Source organism: Oncorhynchus clarkii, chromosome 3, assembly GCF_045791955.1.
Source record: "Oncorhynchus clarkii lewisi isolate Uvic-CL-2024 chromosome 3, UVic_Ocla_1.0, whole genome shotgun sequence".
Lineage (NCBI taxonomy): Eukaryota > Metazoa > Chordata > Actinopteri > Salmoniformes > Salmonidae > Oncorhynchus > Oncorhynchus clarkii.
Genome location: NC_092149.1, coordinates 57,519,271 through 57,537,517, shown reverse-complemented (window position 1 = coordinate 57,537,517; position 18,247 = coordinate 57,519,271). Strand labels below are relative to the sequence as shown.

The following is an 18,247-nucleotide window of genomic DNA, read 5'->3' as shown; positions in this document are numbered from 1 at the left end:
CAAGATTGCACACAAGCTTATGAATCCTAATTATATTGTGTGGTGTCTCATATCAAACCGCACAGTGGGCGTATTGTATTGCAGTGTTCTATTGACTTAAGTTTGTAACACATGAAATCATATTGGATAAAAATAATTTCATATCGTACCATGTCATGATGCCTTGTATCTTGCCATTTCATATGCTCATTTCAGAAGATCTCCTGGGATCTCCTGGTAAGAAGCAAAAGCCCTCGCACAGAAGGTAGTGTGGTGGAGATCGACCCATGGTGGATGCCCTACGTTCCCAAAGGGGGCCAAGAAAATTAAGTCAGGTCAGTCATTTCAGAAGTTTCAAATCATTCTCATAAAAAAATACAAAGTGAGGCACCAACTGATTTATGTGTTCTGTATTATCATTATTAACTCCTTAAATCAGTTGTCTCGGGTTGATAGATGATAAGTAATGGGTGTGTTGAGTAATTGGCTTTGGGAGACAGTGTCTCAATTTAGAGAGTGGGGCCTGGCTGCCAATTCGATTCTACATCATGAGTGATAGAGCTGTTACATAACCATACAATAGTTGCAGGTCAGCAGCAATAAGGCAATGAAGCAAGATGACACTGTGCTCACAGAACAGAGAGAAAGACACGGGATGCAGCCTGTGTAAAGTCTGAGGCATATAAATATCATTATTTCATTTTTTTGGAGGGCCCAATTCAATCCAAATTCAATTCAATCAAAACGTTTCTGGTTGGGGCAAGACGACTGTCTTCCTTGAGAGAGTGTGTGTTATTCAAGTTGATATCCCGTTGACTTTAGTCTTGTTTCACAGAGTAAATGTTGCATTTCAGATGAAACTAATAGAAGTTGTGTGATTAATTAGGTATAAAGCCATGATACAGATTTAGTCAAGTGTAAGCAACTGGAATGAAGGCCTCATGACTAACAAAGTTGTAAGCAATGTCTATTATAAATGTAATACATATTTACTGCTGTCTTGTGATCCTTGCAAGAAGGTGGGACTGTTCAGGGGCAACGTGTGTTGGGCACATATTTAGAATTACGCAATGTAGTGAGGAGCACATGCTGTGTCATGTTTCCTATGCGTGACAGTGGGTTGTGGTGTTTGCTCATGTTGGAGCATTGACTGGGTGTGTCATCACCATGCATGTCTAAGTCTTTGACTTGTAGCTGTTTACAGTATCGGTTATTATCATCCAAGCGAGCTTTTACAGGTGAATGTGTTTTTGGTGTAAAATTGGTAAACTGTTGCAAGACAGTCAAGCTAATCTATTCACAACAGCATTTCAGGCCTTTCAGAGTTTGAGGACATTTAGAAAGGTGAGAATGTGTTTTGCCAGACAGGAAAATGTTTACCTTCAAAACAACCATAAACATGGCCCTCTAAAAAAAATATTACATTTGGCACAATCCAAGAGGGTCAACTACTGCACTACCTCTGAAAGAAAAGGTGGAAGCAGCAACACAAAGAACAGGAACACCAATTTCTTCACAGCCATTGATAAGCAACACACATTATGCATTCCTCCACTTCCTGGTTTACTCAAATTGAATTAGGTCATTTAAAAGGTATTGTAGATATTGTAAAATATATCTAGCCACACACACACACACACACACACACACACACACACACACACACACACACACACACACACACACACACACACACACACACACACACACACACACACACACACACACACACACACACACACACACACACAGTGTAAAACTTTCTACAACCTCCAAAGGCTTCTGTATGTGTCCTCTCTCCTGAGTAGTCTGCGGGACAGTCGACATGCTTTAACTCAGATGATTTTGGGCGAGTTTTAAAAATGGTAATAAAAGCAGTTCATGCTTTGCAATGAAAAGAAAATGTCTGCATTGGGTGAAATTCTGAAAAACAACATTAAATATTGAATGAGGAAACCCAAGTCTTTGCATGCCCCCCTATGGAGCAAGCAGAGAGTCAACACACTTAGGAGTCCTGATCATTCACTTCTCCTCACACAGTATCGAGTTTAAGAAATGCAAATGTTTCTCTGAGACGTCCCTCATGCAGCTATTGGATATTTGCCAACGCTTTAATATCATCTCCAAATTAACTTATCAAACACCTAGATCTCTTTTGACTATGTTTCCATGGCGAGTAATGGCAAACTCCACACACCCACCCCTCAAACACACCTCCTTTTCTCATCCCCAAACTAATCAGTATTCTGGATTGAACATCAGGACTTGGTTTAGTTGAGAGGCACTCCTCACCAGCATCACCCAAAATGTATGTAGTTCTGTCCTTGAGCTGTTCTTGTCTAATGATGTTCTGTATTATGTCATTCTGTATTATGTTTCATTTTTTTGTGTGGACCCCAGGAAGAGTAGCTGCTGCTTTTGCAACAACTAATGGGGATCCTAGTAAAATACCCCCAAAATAATAATAATGTTGCAACATCCACACACAAATACAAAGCGTGACAGAGAAGGTCTCTCATCAGTCTCTGGCTCCCCATACTCTTCTCCACTGCAATTTCAATAAAATAGGTCCAAGATGATAACATGGGATATCATGAATATAAAAAGGCATAAACACATTCAAATGATATTCAGTGTTGGACAGAAAAAGGATGGAGAGCCATCAAACCTCACCTTGGGGAGTTTGAGAAAAATAATGGTTTCATTCCATAAACATCTCATCAGCCACAGAGACGGAGAAAATATACAAACAATAACCTATGTTTAAGGACAGCAAAATCCGCAGAAGAGACAATTCGTTTGTTTTCCATTACATGTAGAAAATATAAAGATAATAGACTTCTTCAGTTTTAACTGAAAAGTGTGTACATTTTAGAAGAGTTTCAGTCAGCTGCTTTTGTTAATCCTCTTGGATCTAAAGTGTGTAATATACTTCAATGAACAATGTGGTATTGTCACAGATATGGTATGTAATGGAGGTATTACTGTAAAATACCACAAAGGACAGTGAGGACAAAAGTGTTTAACACATTTTTATGTTGCGCATAAACAACACTTTCATATAGGAATGGTATACTTTATCTTGATGCATGACATAATACATTTCAAGGAAATACTGATGGATGATAACTTTGCAAGTGGAAGCATCATCGGATCAGTGTTTACCCTTGATAGTTCAATCTCATCTTGCAGTAAAAGCAGATGTATACATTTGACATTGTCTGTATCCATCCCTCGACACCAGTCTCATAACAGTCTGTTCATTTTGTGGATATAGCTTAAGACACTCAACTGTGAGAGGTGATATAAGACATCTCTGCGCTCTCAGCAAGGCCAAAATAATTGAAATTCTTATCACAGGCCTATCAGAAGTGCGTCATGTCTCTCAGGAAATAGGAGTTCAAGCACTCTCAAGGGAGATGGAAAGAGCTCAAACTCCTCACGATTCCAGGAGTCTCACAGGTCCGGGATCTGTTCAGGGACCTCTACTACAAGGAAACACATGCAAATACATGCACACACGTACAGTACTCCTTGTAGAATAGAAACCTATTGATGTATTATTTCTATACAGAAGATGAGTCGATTCTTATTTCCTCCATCCTCCATTCCACTAAAAACACTTAGTTTACCCTGAAGAGTTTTAGCCTGGGTGATAAAAGCGAAAGAGCTAATGACATCCGCAATCATCTGCAAACAGATTGGCTCTTATGCGCATCCAATTATTATGATCCTGGCTGTGGTGGGCCCTTCTTCTCCCTCTCAGACTCTGATGGAGTTAGTCACGGCCATCAGCCCAACAAAGGAGACATATTTGAGTGTCATCAAAATGAGACAGGCACTCTATCCAAACCACTGAGAAGCCTGATAAGTGAGCGGCATTAGGACTATTTGCTGAGCGCTTTAAAAGAAAAAGGTTAGAGATATGTGGGAAGTCCTGCTAGTAGATTGTGATTATAGATCAAGCATGGTCTTTAATTAATTCATTTTTTATTTAACCTTTATTTAACTAGGCAAGTCAGTTAAGAACAAATTCTTATTTACAATGACGACCTACCAAAAGGCAAAAGGCCTCCTGCAGGGATGGGGCTGGGATTAGAAATAAAAATATGGGACAAAACACACATCACGACAAGAGAGACACCACAACACTACATAAAGAGAGACCTAAGACTACAACATAGCATGGAAGCAACACAAGACGACACAGCATGGTAGCAACACCACATGACAACAACATGGTAGCAACACAACATGGCAGCAGCACAACATGGTAGCAGCACGACACATGGTACAAATATTATTGGGCACAGACAACAGCACAAAGGCAAGAAGGTAGAGAAAACAATTCATCACGCAAAGCAGCCACAAATGTTCGTAAGAGTGTCCATGATTGAGTCTTTGAATTAAGAGATTTTGAGTGTTTTTTTGCAGCTCGTTCCAGTCGCTAGCTGCAGCGAACTGAAAAAAGGAACGACCCAGGGATGTGTGTGTGACTGGCATGTGTTGTATGTGGAGGATGAGGGCTGCATTAGGTATCTCAGATAAGGGGAGTGAGGCCTAAGAGGGTTTTATAAATAAGCATTCACCTGTGGGTCTTGCGACGGGTATACAGAGATGTCCAGTTTACAGAGGAGTATAGAGTGCAGTGATGTATCCTATAAGGAGCATTGGTGGCAAATCTGTGGGTCTCTACACTGGTAGAATATTTAGTTAGGTTTCTTGGGCCAAATGTTAACCTTCTGATTTACAAATCAATGCACTATTAAAAGACATCCTGAGAAGGCTTATTGGGAGAAAAGAGTACATATTATTTACAGACCTCATCTTCAAGGTAATAAACAACAGTAAATATACAATACAAACAAAAATGAATACACACCTGATGTTTGGGTCATGTAAAATTACATCAATAGGAATACAATAGCAAACAATAATATAATTCTCAGTCACTGTACACAAGGGCATTCAATCTTAACTCCACTCCTCAATGCTCTCTCTGGCCCGCTGTGGAAGAAATGGCCTTTCAGGCTAATCATGTTAGCCCAGTGAAGCTGAACAGGCTGTGACAACTACCTCCTCGGCTGTTGCTACGGACTCGGGAGCCAAGGGGCTAACTGAGTCGATATTCAGCCTATGGCTTGATGTCAGTTACACTCAGGCTGCATGTGGCTTCGGGGGTGTGACATTTATTTTTGACAATGCCTGACAATAGAAGGTCCTAGACCCAGGCGGAGAACCCGTCTTGGTGAGAAGTAAAATCGTTTGGAACGCTTTGAACCACTTGTCTTCATCCTCCCCTTTCTTCTGTTTGTCTGACAAGTTCAAAGGGAATAGACCACCGTGTAGAAGTCAAAAGAGAGACTCACCAGTCACCAAAATGTTTTGCACAGATCTAAAGGTTACTGTGGGACAGGTGGCCGATTAGATTGTCATGGAACCAATCCTTAAGGCACCTCTAGACATTCAGGGAAGATAAAGAGCAAGAAAACAGTCTGGTTTATGGAGATGAAAGAAGTTTTAACACTCAAACCTCTGACTCAAGTCTTTGAGCATTTGAACCTTGTTCTGCATTGTAACATAATTTGAAAGTAGTTTATTCCAACAACGTGTTTGTCCAATGTCTTGGTACAAACCATTGTGCTGAATCTTAGCTTTCCCAGCCAGGCAGAACACAACAACAATAACAACAACAACAGAGCTATCCCACCGTGCATGGTGACAGTGACAGCTTAGTGTAATTAAAGTGTCAGATTGGTGTCCAAGATACAGGATTTAGAAAGAGGGATCCCACAGCCAGACGCAGACCATGAGGATGAGAGAAGAATGGGAAAAGAGTGATTGAAGTGCCATACTGGTGGCTTGGGAGTGGACAAAGCAGGAAGAAAACGACATTATACTATACTTCACAGCCTAGGAATGTCATGCTGTTAATCTCAATGCAAACAATAGGCTGTGTAGGATGAAGTACGAGAGTACATGACCATTTAAAGTACACTTTTCTTCAGGTGTCATTTGAATCTACGGAAGGGTGTGTGCGTGTGTGCATGCCAAAATAACTATCTTTCACTCCAGTCTAGTTGAGCAGAGATGTTTGTGGTGCTCTTCAGGTCAATCAATAGGCCTGCTCGATAGGGGCCACGCCACTTCTGTCTATTGGGTTGGCATTTCCCTCCTCGTATCCATCTTCTGAGTTAGTGCCATGCTTGCTGGCTGCAGTTGAGGTAAATGCCCTGAGAGAATTATTGGTCCTAATTGCAATGAGCTTGGCTAGGCTTCAGAGGGTGTTGATTTGATTTATTTATTTATTTTTATTTCACCTTTATTTAACCAGGTAGGCTAGTTGAGAACAAGTTGTCATTTACAACTGCAACCTAGCAAAGAGCAGTGCGACACAAACAACAACACAGAGTTAAACATGGAATAAACAAACATACAGTCAATAACACAATAGAAAAAAAGCAAAAATAAATAACAGTATGGGGATGAGGTAGTTGGATGGGCTATTTACAGATGGGCTATGTATAGGTGCAGTGATCTGTGAGCTGCTCTGACAGCTGGTGATTAAAGTTAGTGAGGGAGATATGAGTCTCCAGCTTCAGTGATTTTTGCAATTTGTTCCAGTCATTGGCAGCAGAGAACTGGAAGGAAAAGCGGTCAAAGGAGGAATTGGCTTTGGGGGTGACCAGTGAAATATCCCTGCTGGAGTGCGTGCTACTATGGTGCTGGTATGGTGACCAGTGAGCTGAGATAAGGCGGGGCTTTACCTAGCAAAGATTTATAGATGACCTGGAGCCAGTGCGTTTGGCAAAGAATATGAAGCGAGGGCCAGCCAATAAGAGCATACAGGTCGCAGCGGTGGATAGTATATGGGGCTTTGGTGACAAAACAGATGGCACTGTGATAGACTGCATCCAATTTGCTGAGTAGAGTGTTGGAGGCTATTTTGTAAATTACATTGCCGAAATCAAGGATCGGCGGATAGTCAGCTTTACGAGGGTATGTTTGGCAGCATGAGTGAAGGATGCTTTGTTGCCAAATAGGAAGCCGATTCTAGATTTAATTTTGGATTAGAAATGCTTAATGTGAGTCTGGAAGGAGAGTTTACAGTCTAACCAGCCACCTAGGTATTTGTAGTTGTCCACATATTCTAAGTCAGAACCGTCCAGAGTCGTGATGCTGGACGGGCGGGCAGGTGCGGGCAGCGATCGGTTGAAGAGCATGCATTTAGTTTTACTTGCATTTAAGAGCAGTTGGAGGCCACGGAAGGAGAGTTGTATGGCATTGAAGCTCGTCTGGAGGTTAGTTAACACAATGTCTAAAGAAGGGCTAGAAGTATACAGAATGGTGCCATCTGCGTAGAGGTGGATCAGATAATCACCAGCAGCAAGAGTGACATCATTGATGTACACAGAGAAAAGAGTCGGCCCGAGAATTGAACCCTGTGGCACCCCCATAGAGACTGCCAGAGGTCCGGACAACAGGCCCTCTGATTTGACACACTGAACTCTGTCTGAGAAGTAGTTGGTGAACCAGGCGAGGCAGTCATTTGAGAAACCAAGGCTGTTGAGTCTGCCGATAAGAATGTGTTGATTGACAGAGTCAAAAGCCTTGGTCAGGTCGATGAATACAGCTGCACAGTATTGTCTCTTATCGATGGCGGTTATGATATCGTTTAGGACCTTGAGCGTGGCTGAGGTGCACCCATGACCAGCTCGGGAACCAGATTGCATAGCGGAGAAGGTACGGTGGGATTCTAAATGGTCGGTGATCTGTTTGTTAACTTGGCTTTCGAAGACCTTAGAAAGGTAGGGTAGGATAGATATAGGTCTGTAGCAGTTTGGGTCTAGAGTGTCTCCCCCTTTGAAGAGGGGGATGACCGCTGCAGCTTTCCAATCTTTGGGGATCTCAGACGATACGAAAGAGAGGTTGAACAGGCTAGTAATAGGAGTTGCAACAATTTCGGCAGATACTGTAATTTTAGAAAGAGAGGGCCCAGATTGTCTAGCCCTGCTGATTTGTAGGGGTTCAGATTTTACAGCTCTTTCAGAACATCAGCTATTCTGGATTTGGGTGAAGGAGAAATGGGGGAGGCTTGGGCAAGTTGCTGTGGGGGGTGCAGGCCTGTTGACCAGGGTAGGGGTGGCCAGGTGGAAAGCATGGCCAGCCGTAGAAAAATGCTTATTGAAATTACATTTTTTTGTGGATTTATGGGTGGTAACAGTTTTTCCTAGCCTCAGTGCAGTGGGCAGCTGGGAGGAGGTGCTCTTATTCTCCATGGACTTTACAGTGTCCCAGAACGTTTTGGAGTTTGTGCTGCAGGATGCAAATTTCTGTTTGGAAAAGCTAGCCTTTGCTTTCCTATCTGCCTGTGTATTTTGGTTCCTAACTTCCCTGAAAAGTTGCATATCGCGGTGCTAATGCCGTACGCCACAGGATGTTTTTGTGCTGGTCAAGGATAGTCAGGTCTGGAGTGAGCCATATCTGTTCCTGGTTCTAAATTTTTTGAATGGGGCATGCTTACTGATGCTTTCTACTCACCATTTGATTCTAATCCCTGGGACGTTGTTGTGGTGGATTCTGCTGAATGGGACACTTGTCCATTTAACTAATGCAGGAGTGAGGGGCCTTTTATAGCCAGATAAATCTAATTGAATGGCCTAACTGGACTTAATATTTGTATTTTATTTTACCTTTATTTAACTAGGCAAGTCAGTTAAGAACAAATTCTTATTTTCAATGACGGCCTAGGAACAGTGGGTTAACTGCCTTGTTCAGGGGTAGAACGACAGATTTTTTTGTCAGCTCGGGGATTCGATCATGCAACCTTTCGGTTGCTAGTCCAACACTCTAACTACTAGGCTACCTAAGGGAAAAATCTAAAGGCTCATTAGTATGGTCTTGTGGTTGTCTGTTGGCCCTCATGTATTATTCTCATGTGTGACTTCTCTCGTTCTTCTAGCTATTGCTGTACCTCAGAGTAAGACGGTATACCAGGTGACTTTATTACATTGTGGATTTTCTTGTCCTTTCTAGGTGTCGCCACAGTTTGTATATCGTATTCTCTCTCAATATCTCAGACAGAAACTGGCATTTTGCAATAGGAAATGGAACACACTAACTGCTTGTTTTTCAACCTCCATGCACAACCACAAAAGGTGTATCTATCTATCTGAGTCATCTCAAATATCACACAGTCTCACAATTGATATTCTTTGGATAAATAGTCTTCTTTTGAATAAGCAACCCACGAATGCATTTGAGTTACTTTGCATGATTGCCAATCATTTAGCAGTTGCATGGAATGAAACACACAGAAAGCCTTCAGTGATGCATTTTGAAGTATTATGCACAAGTAATTTGTTAGACAAATTCAGATACATTGATGGGGTTTCTCAGTGAATTCCCTTGTGTTTGCTTCAATCATAATCTTAGAGACAACATTCAAACTGGCGTGTCTGTCCATTTAACATCCTTTCTCAGACATCGTACTTCCCTGATCAGTCATCCTTACTCCCCTGATCAGTCATCCTTACTTCCCTTATGTCAGTTGGGAGACAAGGACAGTCTGAGCTGAATGGCCTTTAGGGTCTTATCTGAGTGTTGTTGTTGTGTCTGTTGTGAATGGGGAATCATGTTGGTAATGTGCCCACTACAGTGGTTTAACCCTTGGTTGTTTGTTTTACAGGTCTTGACAAAAAGATGGATAATGGTCCAACTCTGAAATCACTTGATCTGGATCATCCCGTAATTACAAGGTAGTAGCAACAGAATAATCAAGGATGTAAAAACAACAAGCTCCTGGTATACAGGTATTACGTTTATGCCTCTCACAACTTAAGCTCTACTACACTCTAGTGGCAATTTTGGATGGTACACTATGTATAGAAGCCTCAGTTTGACCACCTTTACTGCCCTCTAGTGTTAGAACATCAAATTAAACAAACTGGATCAAGTTGTTGAACTGGCAAGCAAATAGTTCTGTTCATGATATTGCCATACACAAAATACATTAGTTATTTTTGTGAGATAGATACGGGTGCTTTCTCAGTTGTTGACATGATTAAGATTCCATGCAGGCCTAATTCAAATGCAAATTGTAACCTATCCCCATAATTATAATAGTTATAATCAGACTGTGCTGCCTCAAAACCAGAAGAACGAATCATGCAATCATCCGTGGATTAATGAAAGCACTTTTACCTCATTCTGAGAGGTAGCCTAATGTAGAGCTGTGAAACATGCTGGATGCGAGCCAAACCAGGACACGGTAACAGCGATATGGTCCATGATGATAAAATGTGTTGGCTGAAGTGGAGCAAGATAAATAATTCAGATACTAGTACCAGACTAACACCATTCTAATCAGAATGCCATTAAAACAACTGCTGGTTTGAAGTGTGTGATATAAAGCATTATGCATTGATTAATAATGCGTTATACATGGTTGGTTCATAGAAAGGATTCCAAAGACACGTATTTTCCATGCATCTCATTCTTACTCTTTTTAATCATGACGGAGTTCCCTGCCAAAGCAACTCCAAAGACAGACTGTAGCGCCTAAAGGATATCTGTATCGACATTGTAATTTTGCAGTGAAAACAATTATCACAAACAAATGCATGATTGTGTTTTGTTAAGCACCAACAGCAATGTGCTTTACAACTGTCCTCTTCCCCCATTGTACGTTCAATGATTGCTATACAAAATGACAGCCATATGGCATATGGTGGTTTGGTTATCCCACCCCTATTGGTGGTAATGTCAACTTCAAGGAAAAGTAGTCACTTGTCAAAACAAACCTTTCATTATATGGTTAATGGAAGTGCTATTTCATATTCTGCACTTTAAAACAAAGAAGACATCTCTTTAAGAATAATTACTATTATCTGATAAAATCTGTTTGTGATCAATAAAGTTAATCAGCTCACACTGTTCGTTGCGATAAACCTTTCATTGTGTTCTCATGGGAAGTAGACAGCCCTAATTGTCATTGTCACAGTAGGTGTCTAGCCCCACACTTTCCCCCCAGTCCTTGGCCACACTATTCTTCTTGTTCCTCTACACCGTGATAATGGCAGCTACCATGGTGATCACCACGGTGACGTTAAAATGAGCACCATCACCGTCTCCCCGACACACAGCTCATCATCCACCTCTCCCATGGACCTGCCTTTTAGCTCAACGGGATCGCTGCACTTCAGCTCCTGTAGTCATCCAGGAAGACCCTGTGGATGATGCACATATTCCTGAACACCCTCTGCAGTTTGCAGTCACAGTGCCAGGGGTTCCCCTCTAGCAGGACGTGGAAGCTGGGAGTGTGGATGATCAGCAGGGTCCTGTAGCCCAGGGTGCCCAGGTGGTTGTGTGCCAGGTCCAGCAGGTTTAGGGAAGACATAGGGGAGAAGACCCATGGCTCAGTGGAACTGATCAGGTTTCCCCGAAGGCACAGCACCATTAGGGAGCGCAGCGTCGTGAAGCGGCCCGAAGAAGCGGCCCGTGAAGCGGCCCAGGGAAGTAAGAGGTTTTCCCTCCAGGTTGAGCTGGCGCAGGTCTGTCAGGTAACCTAGGGCTCGGGGCTTTACTATGGAAATGAGGTTGCTGCTCAGGTTCAACTTCTGGAGGCTGTCCAGGCTCTTGAAGGTCCCGCTCTCCAGGACTGTGAGACGATTGTGATCCAGCAGGAGCTCTGTAAGGGAGCCATGTAGCATCCGTCTGCACAGAGCCCAAACTGCCAATAGTTGAACAACACGGAGCAGACAGACCAGACAGCTGACCTGATCCGTCTGTCAGGCTGGAAGGGGTAGTTTTACATCCCTCCTCCCCTCCCCTCCACCCCTCTACCTCCCCTCCACTCCCCTCTAGTGCACCTGTTGACAGGTGAGGGCCACTCTGGCAGTGTGAATAATGCACGCAGAGGCAGGAAAAGAGATGACCTCCTGCCCATGCCTGGTCACGGTCACACACAGCACCCAGGGATATGGAAGTCATGGCAGCTGAGAGAAAGGAGGAAGCCTTGGCACCTCATCAATAAACAACACTTACGATACTAACCAGGAGTTACAGTACACCCAGGTCTATAGTAGACTAGGCAATGATAGAAACAGGAGCCGTCTGTTATCTCCAGCTACAACCGTCATTAAAGGGCAGTTGAAACAATAACGAAATTGTTACCCCGCCACATTTTTGGTAAACAGCAGAGTGATGAAGCTGTTAGCGAAATCACAGACTAGCTGTTCCCATAGACTTCCAGTCATTGAGCCAACAACTATCCATTGAACAGCAGCTCTCCATACATCTCTTCTCCAAATCAGTGGATCGGACAGGGAACAGAAACAAATGGCTGAATGTTCATCTTGGTGGTTGGATCATGTCTGGTTGTTTCACTCTTTTTTTAAATGTCCTTGTTACGTTGTTGTTGCGTGCTTGCATGCCGAGACCACGCACCTTTAAGTTTCTCCTCTCACCTTTAAGTACACCATATTGCTTAATTGCTGGACTGTTCTTACAAGAGAAGTTTCAATCATACCATTACATTCAGAAGTAATCATTTCTCATCTGATAGAACACATGTAAAGACTCATGTAAAGACTCTCATCTGATAAAACACATGTAAAGGAGTTCCACCTTTGATCATCATCTCACACATCTCAGAAATGTTCACAAGTTGTTCACTGTGTTCACAAGAGACAGACTGACACACTTGTTCTGTTTTAACTCTGTACATATCTACAAAAGTATGTGGACACCCCTTCAAATTAGTGTATTTGACTATTTCAACCACACCCGTTGCTGACAGGTGTATAAAATAAAGAACACAGCCATGCAATCTCCATACACAAACGTTGGCAGTAAAATGGCCTTACTGAAGAGCTCAGTGATTTTCAACGTGGTACGGTCATAGAATGCCAACTTTCCAACAAGTCAGTTTGTCAAATGTCGCCCCTGCTAAAGCTCCCCTGATCAACTGTAAGTGCTGTTATTGTGAAGTGGAAACATCTAGGAGCAACAACGGCTCAGCCGGGAAGTGGTAGGCCACACAAGCTCAAAGAACGGAACCGGCGAGTGCTGAAACGCGGGACGCGTAAAAATCGTCTGTCATCGGTTGCAACACTCACTACCGAGTTCCAAACTGCCTCTGGAAGCAGAAGTCAGCAGAAGAACTGTTCGTCGGGAGCTTCATGAAATGACTGAGCAGCCGCACATAAGCCTAAGATCACCAGGCGCAATGCCAAGCATTGGCTGGAGTGGGGTAAAGCACACTGCCATTGGACTCTGGAGGAGTGGAAACGCATTCTCTGGAGTGAAGAATCACGCTTCACCATCTGACAGTCCGATGGACGAATCTAGGTTTGGCGGATGCCAGGAAAACGCTATCGGCTCAAACGCATAGAGGATAATAATGGTCTGGGGCTGTTTTTCATGTTTCGGGCTAGGCTCATTAGTTCCAGTGAAGGGAAATCTTAACGCTACAGCATACAATGACATTCTAGACAATCCTGTGCTGGGGAAGGCCCTTTCCTGTTTCAGCATGACAATGCCACCGTGCACAAAGCAAGGTCCATACAGAAATGGTGTGTCGAGATCGGTGTGGAAGAACTTGACTGGCCTGCACAGAACCCTGACCTCAACCACATCAAACATCTTTGGGGTGAATTGGAACACCAACTGCGAGCCAGGCCTAATCGTCGAACATCAGTACCCGACCTCGATAATGCTTTTGTGGCTGAATGGAAGCAAGTCACCGCAGCAAAGTTCCAACATCTAGTGGAAAGCCTTCCCAGAAGAGTGGAGGCTATTAAAGCAGTAAAGGGGGGACCAACTCCACATGGATGATTTTGGAATGAGATGTTTGACAATCAGGTGTCCACATACAGGTGTCCACAAATAATCAAAGAGAAATGACAGTCCATCATTACTTTAAGACATGAAGGTCAGTCAATAGGAAAAATTTCAAGAACTTTGAAAGTTTCTTCAAGTACAGTCGCAAAAACCAAATAGCGCTATGATGAAACTGGCTCTCATGAGGACCACCACTGGAAAGGAAGACACAGAGTTACCTCAGAATACATTCTTCACAGAGTTTAAGTAAAATACATATCTCAACATAAACTGTTCAGATGAGACTGCGTGAATCAGGCCTTCATGGTTGAAATGCTGCAATGAAACCACTACTAAAGGACACCAATAATAAGAAGAGACTTTCTTGGGCCAAGAAACATGAGCAATGGACATTAGAACAGTGGAAATCTGTCCTTTGGTGTGTTGAGTCCAAATTTGAGATTTTTGGTTCCAGCCGCCTTGTCTTTGTGAAATGCAGAGTAGGTGAACGGAAGATCTCTACATGTGTGGTTCCCACCTTGAAGCATAGAGGAGGAGGTGTGATGGTGTGGGGATGCTTTGCTGGTGACACTGTCAGTGATTTATTTAGTATTCAAGGCACACTTAAGCGTGGCTACCACAGCATTCTACAGTGATACACCATCCAATCTGGTTTGCTCCTAATGGGACTATCATTTCTTGTTCATTAGGAAAATTACCCAACACACCTCCAGGCTGTGTAAGGGCTATTTGATAATGAAGGAGAGTGTTGGAGTGCTGCATCAGAAGACCTGACTTCAAACCCAATTGAGATGGTTTGGGATGAGTTGGACTGCAGAGTGAAGGAAAAACAGCCAACAAGTGCTCAGCATGTTGGAACTCCTTCAAGACTGTTTGAATAGCATTCCAGGTGAAACTGGTTGAGAGAATGCCAAGAGTGTGCAAAGCTGTCATCAAGGCAAAGGGTGGCTACTTTAAAGAATGTAAAACCGAAAGTATATTTTGATTTGTTTATCACTTTTTTGCTTACTGCATGATTCCATATGTGTTGTTAGAAAATAGTAAAAAAAATAAAAAAAAAACCTTGAATGAGTAGGTGTATCCAAAATTTTGGCTGGTTCTGTATATACTGGTGATAAATTAATATAGGGGAAACACTGGATAAACTATTATTCCACTCCTTATTGACTAGACCTTATTCTATTCCGTCTCATTCAAAAGTCACAGGCTTGCTGTGTAAACCCAACAAGGATCAGTAGGATGCTACTACCGGCCTGGAGGTGTGGAGTCTGGAGTCTGCTGCTCCTCTGCTCATTAAAGATGTTTTGAGCTGCAGCCCCTCAGCTAAACCCAGCCCAGCTATCAAGAGGAGGAAACATGATTAGAAAAGAGGTTCATTACTCAATTGCTGTGAGCTGGGGCACAACACCATGTGAGCATGTAAGTTCTATCAAACAAGGAACTGTCAGTGAGCGCATGCATTCTACCCAGGAAACTGCTACCTGTGTGATAAACAAGGATAAGGTGTAATTACACATTATTTAATCATGGACATGTAACCCCTCTATCAAATTTCATTTGATGTCTTTTTTTTCAGACTGAAGGATTTTGTACTGGTTTACTGAGTGGGTCTCAATAAGAGACAAATACAGCAGGTGGCAGCATTGTAGCATGTGGTAGCACTTGATTTGCAGAGATCAATGAGACAATGACAAAGCTAGTACAGATAAGCTATGGAAGACGTTACTATGTCAATACATATAGTACTTTTTGGAGGCATGTCAACTGTATATTGTCTAGATATGCAGCCATTGTCAATGGTAGAGGATGTCTGCTTCAAATCCCTAATGACATACAGTTGAAGTCGGAGGTTTACATTCACTTAGGTTGGAGTCATTAATTAATTAGTTTTTCAACCACTCCACACATTTCTTTTTAACAAACTATAGTTTTGGCTAGTCAGTTAGGACATCTACTTTGTGCACGACACAAGTAATGTTTCCAACAATTGTTTACAGACAGATTATTTAACTTATAAGTCACTGTATCACAATTCCGTTGGGTCAGAAGTTTACATACACTAAGATGACTGTACCTTTAAACAGCTTGGAAATTTTCAGAAAATGATGTCATGGCTTTAGAAGCTTCTGATAGGCTAATTGACATAATTTCTGTCAATTGGAGGTGTACCTGTGGATGTATTTCAAGGCCTACCTTCAAACTCAGTGCCTCTTTGGGGGCCAAAATTCACCCAACTTATTGTGGGAAGCTTGTGGAAGGCTACCCGAAACGTTTGACCCAAGTTAAACAATTTGAAGACAGCGCTACCAAATACTAATTGAGTGTATGTAAACTTCTGAACCACTGGGAATGTGACGAAATAAATAAAAGCTGAAATAAATAATTCTCTCTGCTATTATTCTGACATTTCACATTCTTAAAAAAAAGTGGTGATCCTACTGACCTAAGACAGGGAATGTTTACTAGGATTAAATGTCAGGAATTGTGAAAAACTGAGTTTTAATTTGGCTAAGGTGTATGTAAACCTCTGACTTCAACTGTAGCTCTATTCAAATAGTACTTCTGAGTAGCACCAGTACGCAAAGCACTGCCCCCTCCTAAATGATTTGTTTTGAGAAAGAGAATAACTGTTTGTTTCAGAACAACCTATGATCCATGTACAGCAGTAGTTCTTCAGAAACAATAGGTACTCCTATATATTGTTAAGCACGAGCCAGATGCACTAACAAAGGCTATTTATTATTAGTTTGTTATAAAACCAATATAAAACAACTACTCTTACAACTGATGCCATCTTGTATTATGCAAACAGAAAACAGTATTGTTTTAATTCAATTTAATTCAAACTATTGCCACTGTCAAGGTTTAAATGGAAAAAGCATAGACTGTAAACTCGACAACCTGTTTTTTTTCCGTTTTTGTGGTCTGACATGGGGATAGTGCTCTCTGTCATCTCCTTTGGCAGGTCATATAATAGCCTTATTGATAATCTGTCAGCACCGGCCCTTTGATCCTAGGCTCATATGATGTGTGAGTGATAAGGCCCTACTGGTCCTATGTCAGTATTCCTGTATACTATGACATGCATCACATTATGTGGCAGGTTGGGTTTCAGTTAGCTTCTAGTTCCAAATAGACCTGTATTGTGTAAAATAGCTGTTCCGGGCACCTTGAACTAAAAGCTAGGTTTTTGTTTTCATACTCAGAGAAACAACTGTGTCAAGAATCATACAGTAGCCTACATAGAACAAAATGTTTGGGAGTAAAATTGACATCAATAATATTACATTAGTCGACCCTCACCAACACATTCAAATTAGTGAGGTAGCTGCAAGACAAGGCCAGACAACATCAATAAAACCTGAGATATGGGCAAAGTGGTATACATACAACACTTTAATCAGTTGATTATTAAAGATGATAATTGCAAGGTGAACTGTGGGCAGAGGCTACAGCTGCTTCTTGGCATTCATTTAGCGATTTTCAAAGCTATAAGCACAGATACTTTAGCTTTTACTTTCAGTAAAAATAACACAGAAAAAAATAGCCATTGTGATCCTTTCTGACAGATATTATCTACCTTACAAAGTTTTATCAAATCCAGTTATTTACCATTAAAGTCTACTTTTCACAAAATCTATGATTTTGCATCATTGCAGCACCCTGTGTCATTGCAAGTGAAACAGGCCCATAATTGATTCAGAATTACAACACGTTTCGCTCTGTCTGTGCATTAGTTACTGACTGTGTGGAGGAAAAGATCCCTCTTGGTGGAGAGGGGAGTATATTCACCCAGCTCCGCTCTGCTCTGACTGCACTGGAGCCCGGGCAGGTTTGGGTATACTGTCTGTAGTCTGTGGGGAGGGATGATGATCGTGGCAGTTCTTTTGTGTAAAACACAGAATCGAAGAGAGAATGAGCTCTCCATAGAGTGATGGAGTCTCATACCGGGATACAATGATTGTAGTCTCTCTTTGTCTGTTCAGACAGGAATCCGAGGCATTGGGACATTTTTCATCCCATTGCACATTTCAAAGGATGACTAATCAATATGATGTCTGGTCCTTTTTGGCAAGTGATGAGAATGGGAATGGATTTAGAGATACTTCATAATTCTACTGTTGGAGGAAAGAAGGTTAAGGTGCTGCTCATTATAGGAAATGATCCAGAATGTTTCAGGTTTGTTTACATGAACGGTGTTTGCCCTGAGAATAATCTTGAACATATTTCATCCTTTCAGACGTACAGTGCCTTCGGAAGTATTCAGACCCCTTGACTTTTTCCACGGTTTATTACATTACAGCATTATTCTAAAATGGAATAAATGAATAAAAATCCTCATCAATTAACATACGATAAGAAAGTTTTACGCGGTAAGTGCTTCTGCACTCGCCTGTCCTGTTTTGTTTCTGTTTTGTACCAATTC

General features: G+C 42.0%; 1 pseudogene; it reads right to left on the bottom strand.

Annotated features, from left to right (window-relative positions):
• Nucleotides 1-10,962: 10,962 nt before the first annotated feature.
• On the bottom strand, nucleotides 10,963-11,690 carry LOC139385747 (leucine-rich repeat-containing protein 26-like; annotated as a pseudogene).
• Between the last annotated feature and the right edge of the window lie 6,557 nt (nucleotides 11,691-18,247).